We start from the raw sequence: 8,284 nt of genomic DNA, 5'->3' as shown, positions 1-8,284 counted from the left end.
CCAATACTCCAACATTTTGGGGACCGTTGGACATTGTACAGTCACAAAGCAATGTCATGTCTGTCTGCCTTAGTCAGGAACATAATACATGGAGCCCTGGCCTAGGCCCAGCTCACAGTGGGCCCCTGGGTCCACAGACACCCCCACCCCCGACCTCCAGTGCCCATTCCCCTGGTACCTGAATGTCTAGCTGGGGTGGACATACTTGGAGGTTGTCGCAGCATCCACACTGGGTCCTTAGCCTGTGGGCTAAGAGCTATTGTAGTGGAAGAAGCCAAGCCGTGCCTCTGACATCACTACCCCTCCCCCAGCCAAGCGTGTAGGGAGGCGGGGTGCCTTGCTAGAAAGGGCTTTGGGGCCAAGAATCCATTTCCTCAACTCCTCCAGCAACCGGTCCCCCCAAAAGGCTAATAGAGTTGTTTACGTTTTACACTGAAAAATGTAAACACCATTCTCAGCCCGCAGGCTGTACAAAACCAGACAGCAGGCAGGAGACGCCGTGGTTGGTCTCTGTCAAGTTCACGGTTTTCAGGGTGGGCTGAATGGACTGTGAGATCTCCCGGGAGACACAGTGAAGTGCCATTTTCCCTTTGGGTCAGATAGTCCCTAGGACACTGAACTGTTGAATCTTGGACACATCCGAAGTGTATTTACTTGTTTTCAAAACTCAGAAATTAGTCCTAAGCAGAACAAACTTAGATCAAAAGTATGTAACCTGGGAATCTAGTTCCTCCATTAAATTACATGCAAAGTTCTGTGTGCGTGTGTTTTTCTGTGAGGAGGTCCGTGCATAGCTTTCTTCACATGTTCAAAGGCTCTGTAAGCCAGGTGGTGCCATGTGTGCCTCAGGCTGGGCCCCTGCCCCGGGGGTCAGAGGGTGGATGCCGCCTGGCTTCCCCGGTGAGGACCCACCGTCCACAAAAGGCTTCTGGGCTGCCACCAGCTCCAGAGGGCTTCGGGCGTCCGAGGGATGCAGGGGAAAGCTGCCCCAATCGATAGAGTGAACGGTTCAATAACTCATTTTGCTGCCGAGGCAGTAAAATAAATAAATAAGAACCTGGCTGGAAGTTGAAACCATCCGTGTTCAGAGCTTCTCAGAGGCCGAGTTGATGGGCTTTAATAGCCTTGGTCGGCACAGGACACAGGCAGACTGTCCCAGCAGTGTGCCCTCTGTTTCCTCAGTAACCGGACTTGAAATAAGATGATGGCTGGAACTGGGTACCAAATCAATTTGCTCGAGGTAGAACTGTGGGGAAGACAAGCTTCCCATAAAACCACAGACTGCACTGTCCAGTTTACTATCATTTTACCTTGTGTGTATCTTCCTCTCATTTACCTCCCTTCCGGCTTACCCAGCCCCTTCCTCCCAACCCCAGACCCACCCCACAGCCCCGCAAAAAAAAGAAAACCCAAGTTCCAGCCATGCTATCATCATCAGTAGGATGCTTCTTTCCGGGCTGTTAGGAGAGGATCAGGTGAAAAGAGCTAAAAGCAGATGCACTTGGGCTCAGCTCTTTTATGCTATGAGCCTCAGCAGTGGTGCCCCGCCCGAAGCAATGATGTAGGAATTGCTCCCTTGTGAGGCCGGGTGTGAAGACATTGGTCCAGGCCCTACCTCAGAGGGAATAAAATTCCCAAGTATTCCAGCAGGTGGATCAGCAATTCTTAGACTTTGCCTGGCTTCAGTCTCAGGGAATTATACCACTTACCACTTTGGCTAGATCAAGAGTGGGGTAAACATCAGGAAGACCCTTCCCAGCATACTGTACAGCTCTTCTGCTAACACTTATCACACGACAGTGTAATTGCCTAATGACTTCTATGGGCCTTCTATTCAGCCGTGGACTTAGTAAATGACACCAGCTTACGACATGTTTGATGAATGAATGAATGAATGAATTTTAATGGAGATTGTGGTGAGCAATCCCTCACCCTGTGCAGAATCCTTGGGCTTTTTATTCTCTTGTCATAGCCTCCTTCCCACTTTGAGTCCTTACTTCCCAGACTTGCAAAGGAGGGGAGCCCCACTCCTGAGCCCGGAGGGTCCCAAGGAGAAAGCGTTCTCCCCAAGTCTGACACATAATGGCATTCGATAAATGCTCGCCAATTAAAGCTGCACTGATCATCGTGCAAGATAATCTGATGCTATTTTACAACCGGTTTTGAGCTTCCACCTTTTATATGGTCAAGTTAATAATTCAAGAAGCTTTCATTGAGTGTATCAGTCAGGATAGGCAGGCATCAGCGAACTTTCTCTCTAAAGGGCCAAATAGTGAATATTTTCTGCTTTCCAGGCCATGCAGCCCCTGTCAGAACTATTCCCCACTGTCATGGCAGCGTGAAAGCAACTTTATGTATATGTAATGGGTGTATATGAATGGGCGAAGCCTGTGTTCCAATAAAACTTTATTTACAAACACAGGTGGAGGGCCAGATTCAGCCCATGGGCAGTAGTTTGCCAACCCATGAACTAGGCTGGGTTCTAATAACAAACACACCAAAATCTCAGAGGCCAAGCACACTGAAAGGTTATTTCTTCTCATGCTACATGTCCAGTATGGGCTGGTGGGACAGGGGGGGCTTTGCTCCAAAGTCACTTTACCCCATCTCACAACACCGCCATCTCCATGGGGGGCTTCAGTGTCCCCCACAGCAGGAGAGGGAGGGCCTTTGTTCAGGAGGGATACACATCACCTTTAGTCTCACGTCCTGGTCTGAAACTCATCACCCGGCCACGACTGAATTCAAGGGTGTGGAAGATTGTAATCCGAAAATAGAAGAGAACTGAATATTGGTGAATCAGAGTACTATCCATCATATACAGCATTAGTGATGTGCAAAGTCCTATTCGGGAGAAGACAGCGGCTAAAAGGAGGCCTCTGCCTGACAGTGGGTGGCACAGATATGGCTGTGCAAATAGCAGTAAGGCAGCGGTGAGAGGGGAGAGGAGTCTGCTGTCTCTTTAGCCGAAAACACTATAGTCAGATCTGAGATGAAAACACAACGTGTGGCCAGGCTGTCGCGGCGAGTGTTCTAATTACTGACACATTCAGTGGGCAATGCAAATTCAGACAACATCCCTGCCCCATCAGTGCCTTCAGCCTGTGTCTGGACTGAGGAACGTGGGCCTGCAGGGGAAGCGGGGAGAAGGACGGAAGAGAAAAAAGCAAACACAGCCTTCCAGGCAAACATTATGATGCAAAATTTAAAAATAATAAAATGGGAGCTTCCCTGGTGGCGCAGTGGTTGAGAGTCCACCTGCCGATGCAGGGGACACGGGTTCGTGCCCCGGTCCGGGAAGATCCCACATGCCGCGGAGCGGCTGGGCCCGTGAGCCATGGCCGCTGAGCCTGCGCGTCTGGAGCCTGTGCTCCGCAACGGGAGGGCCGGGGCCCGCGTAACGCAAAAAATAAATAAAATAAAATAAAATAAAATGATTACCTGGGAAACTGTAGAAAAACTTCTACAAAACAAAGGACAGACATTTACACTATGTCAGCCACAGACACCAGTGGACTCGCGTTTTGATCCTCATGTGTAACTTTTGGGAGAAATCATAGTCAAATTCATTTCCTAAGTAGGGGAAAAGCTGGAATTGGAAAAGCCTGGAGTGAGGCTACCAGTGAAAGGGAAAGAAAAGAGACAAACGCACACACGGCATGGCCCTCATCCATCCCTGCCTCCAAGCCTGGGGGCACGAGGGCCCCCCAGCCTCGGGCAGAGAACTCCTGAGACAGGAGTGGCTCCAGACTCAAGGCGAACAGCTTACCTGCCTAATGAAACAATCCATTTTGTCAGTTCCCAAGAATACTTACCTTCTCCCCAGCGACTTCCAAGAATTAATTAATACTAAATGCTCGTCAGGCCCTTTGCCAGTGTTAAGGATTTGTTTCATGTTAAAGGCCAGAGTAGGCACAAATAGAAGAGTTTGGCTTTATTTTGTAAATACTCCATCTGAGGATGAGCAAAAATGACCTTGCCGCGTGGAAAGCACAAGAGAGAGAGGCTCTCCCATAAAGAAGGGTCATCTCCACACCACACAGAAGGCAGGTTATACACCTGCCTGCACGTAGCCAGATAACAAGTACACGATTTTTATTATGATCTTGTATGAACCGGTAGGTACAGCTAAAGATAAGAACCTTATTACATGTTCCAAGAAACCTCTTTGGTATCTACAATAAGCTACAAGAGCGTGTGACTGTTTCTTGGGATGACAGTGGAACATCTGAAGTACAAGGCAGTGGAAGGTTGTCTGTCGTCTAGAGCAGATACAGAGGCAGAGGGGGCCTTACCTGGAGCCAGTGAAGCTGCAAGTCCGAGGGAACCGTCTCCGAGGCTGCCCTGGCTTCTGACCCACCTGCAAGTTCAGGCGCTTTCCAAAACGACCCTCACTTCCCAGTTTACTGGAAGGACTCACAGAACTCACTGAAAACTGTTACACTCACAACTACAGTTTGTTCCAGGGAAAGGGTTAGAACCAGATGACTGAGACACACACAGGGCAGAGTTAGGGTCCCAGACACGAGGCCTCCACCCTCCCCAGGAGCCCACCCTCCCAGCATCAGCGTGTGACCGTCTGTGTCGGGTAATCCCCACCAGCGAAGCTCACCTGTTACGGACACACGACTGATGGCCTGATGGCCCACGCAGCTGAACCCACTTCCAGCTCCCTTCTCTGCAGTTTGGGCCGACGTCAAACTGAGGGTTGTGAGTCCCCCCGTTAGCAATAAACAATCACATGGGGTCCAAGGGGCTCCCCGTGAATCACAAAGATGCTCCTATCAGGCAGGGAGGTCACCTCCCAGGAGCCAGAGACAAGGGTCAGCTCTCCTTGTGGGAGGACAAATTCCTTACCACCCAGTTCCCCAGGAGAATGAGGAGATACCCCCAGTAGCTTTGCCTGGGAAGCCTGCTGGGGGCAGGGGGGTCTGAGCGTGTCCAAAAGTTCGAGGGGAAAATGATTATGTCCCCAAGGGGCAAGTCAGGGGATTGTCTATTTATGCCCTTTAGTCTAAGTCCGTCCTGGACGGCACAGTTTCCCGGAACAAGATTCCAGGCCCGCAATCTCTTCTTTCCTCTTCTGTTCACTCACGGGCCTCACTTATCCACGGCTCAAGGTCTTCTCCAACCTCACGTTCTTTGTGAAGTGTGACCGTTTTAAAAAATGGCTTCCACACATGTGGAACTTCCTGGTATTTCTCACAGTTGACGTGGGTGTGGGAGAATGGGATACAGCTGCTGGCGTGAGAGGCCCTTGAGGCAAGCGTCTTGGAAGTTAAATTGGCACTGTGTATCGAAAGCCCTAAAAATGTATCCCTGATTCTGAGAATTTGTTCTAAAGAAGTAAGTGTTGTATGAACAGCATGGTTTATTTCTACGGATGGGGGATCATCGCAGCATCATCCATAATAGTAAAGAAAAATTAGATACAACCAGGAGTCCAGCAATAGAGGCTGTCAGACATCCCATGACCTGTCCAGAGGCAGCGTGCTATTCCTTCATTCAACAAATGCTTATCGAGTACCTACTCTGGGCCAGGCACTGCCCGGAGGTGAGAGAAACACAGAAAACCTGGCTTGTGGAGCCCACATGTATATATGGGGGACAAGGGAAGGCAACAAACACAATACACTTTTCATAAAAGTACAGTATGTGGCATGTTGGGGGGTGATATTGGGCTGTGGGGAAAATGGAGCAGGGCAGGCAGTTGGAGAATATGGTGGCGAGGGGCTTGGGGAGGAGCTAGAAAACATAGTAAAGAGGGGAGTCAGGAAAGGTCTCGTTGAGAAGAGGCCGTTCGATGGGGGCTGGGGGAGAGAATGTTCTAGAATGTTCTAGAAAGAAGCAAGTGCAAATCAAGGGCCCTAAGGCTGGAGCACGTCCAAGGAACAGCAAGGAAGCCACTGCACTGAAGTAGAGTGAGCGAGAGGGAAAGTGTGGGGCGGGGGGAAGCAGTGAGTCTGACCACAGTGAGACCCTTGCTGTTTCCTCTGTGGAGGGGGCGCTGTGGAGGGCTTGGGACAGACGAACAACGTGAACCCCGGTTCTCAAACAACCATTCTGTGCTGAGTGTTGGGGACAGACCTAAGAAACAAGTTCAGAAAGTGGCGGTCTGTGAGGAAGCTACGGCAATATTCCACACGTGAGGTGGGAGTGCCTCGGACCCGGGTTGAAGCAGCGGCAGAACTCTGGGTCAGCTGCGGAGGTGGAGCCAACAGGATTTGCCACCATATTGGGTCCAGGGTTTAAAAGGACAGACAGCAAGAAGAGTCAATCTTTCCAAACCACGTACGGGAGAAAACGCAATGACGTGAGAAAACATTCAGAATACGTTTCTCAGTGAGAAGGCGTGCTGTAAATCAATGGGTTCGAAATGATTCCATTCTTGGAAAGGAAAAGACATACGTGTGCACACAGATGTGAAAAGGCTTGAAGGATGTCAGCCAAACTGTGAGCCCTAGTTACCTCTCGAGAGGGATTAGCAATTGTTTTTATTTTTCCTTTTGCCGATTTTTAATTTCTACTTTCCCCAATATGAATATGCATAGCTTTTTAACTAGGAAACACAAAGCAAGTCATTTAAATGTGATGCCCTTTCCCATCCTCAGTACAGAAACCTCGGCCAGGTCACTTCGTGGCTTTCTCTGTTTTCCTGATGGTAATTAGCGCTACTAAAGACGTTATAGCTCCAAAGAGAGAAGACAGTAACGATGTAGAAGTCTTTGCTGTATTTCCCAGAAGCCATCTCAGGCAGAAGGGGGTCTGTGCCTCATGAACTCAGAGGAAACAGATGCTTGGGAAAGCTTTAGTGGCAAAATATAGTATAGTAACATCTCAGCTTTCAATTCATGACAAATTGTCTAACACAGATGAAGTGCCCAGGATGGTATCAAGAATGACTGGGTACATCTGTTGGTTCTACCTTGCTGTTGAGGGTCTGTCTCTTGTACTGCCAGAAGAAGCAACACAGGGACGTGGGGAGAATGAGGAACTAACATTGTGTAGCTCAGACTTCAGGCGTTACAGGTGAGTGGAGAAAGAAGGAAGGATTTGCTGGGATATTCAGGGGCTGCTGCCTGGAGGTTGCAGAAGCTGACATCGATCCTAAAGAAAGAGAAGGGAAGGATGAAGGCTGGCACAGAGGAGAGGAGAAAGTTCCAGATTAAATAAAGGGTTCGTTCTCTTTACAGCTCTCCAGTAAATGAGGACAGCTTCTCTGGAGAAATCCCCTTAGGAACATTCAGGTCCCCTCCTCATATGAAGCCCTATTACTTCCGCTGCATGGGGGCTGCTCACCCAGGGTCTCCTTGTCTATGGAAATGGTCCTGTCTCCCTAAACCCAAACCTTAACAGAGTCAGGATTATTTAACTAATCCTTTCCTTCTTTTAAATGAACAGTGAAAATGGAAACCTTTAAATGATGTGCTCGAGGATATTTATGTGTTTAAGAAATGAGTTTCTTCGGCATAATTTTAACCAGCCTCACAGTTAATGACTAAGTAAATGGCTCCCACTTTTGGTTTTGGTAAATATTTCTCTCTCCATCATCACTTATTCTCTTATGGGAGCCATAGACTGCTCCATAAACTCAGCACAGAGAATTGGTTTAAGTTTCTTTGATGCCATATTTAGTAGAAACTTCCGATCACATCCATTAGGGGAGAGAATGGATTTCTTTCCTTTTCTAGAAAACTTTCTATGAGTCACAAAATGAGCGTTTTCTCCTCTCTGGACCTGGGCCTGCCCCAGTTCTCAAACTGTGCAGATTTAGAAATCAGCACGAGGATAATTCTCTCCCATCCTGTAAATGTCCGACCTCTGTCACCGCCGTCACTGGAAGAGATCTGCCGGTCCAGGACGCGAGAACCTGGCCCCTCCCCCGAGCCTGCGCGGGCGCAGCCGACTGTAAACTGAGTGACCCGGCCAGCGTGACGCGAGCTCGCAGGGCGTCGAGCTCAGATGCTGCTTCTCCCTCCGTAGCAACGCATCATCCGCCACCACGGCAGACGTGACCCTCGGAGGACCACGCTGTGCCCACGTGTCCTGGAGGATGTGCTCCTGGAGGGCAGGTGCCGTGACTCGTCACCAAGGTCAAGATTCCGTGGTGGCAAGGTGGCAAGATCCCCCCCTCCCACCCCCACGCATTTCTCTAGTCCCCTTCCCTCCTCTGGACTTTTTCCAAAGCACCTGTCACCATCTAACCTACCAAACGTGTGTCACTGTGTCATGCTCAATGACTCTCTGCCCCCTGCAGTGAGAGCTCTGGGGCAGGGGCTTTGCA

Source organism: Monodon monoceros, unplaced genomic scaffold, assembly GCF_005190385.1.
Source record: "Monodon monoceros isolate NGI ecotype Baffin Bay Population unplaced genomic scaffold, NGI_Narwhal_1 Super_Scaffold_3, whole genome shotgun sequence".
Classification (NCBI taxonomy): Eukaryota; Metazoa; Chordata; class Mammalia; order Artiodactyla; family Monodontidae; genus Monodon; species Monodon monoceros.
The sequence above is the reverse complement of the archived record's forward strand: the minus strand, read 5'-3'. Positions refer to the sequence as shown.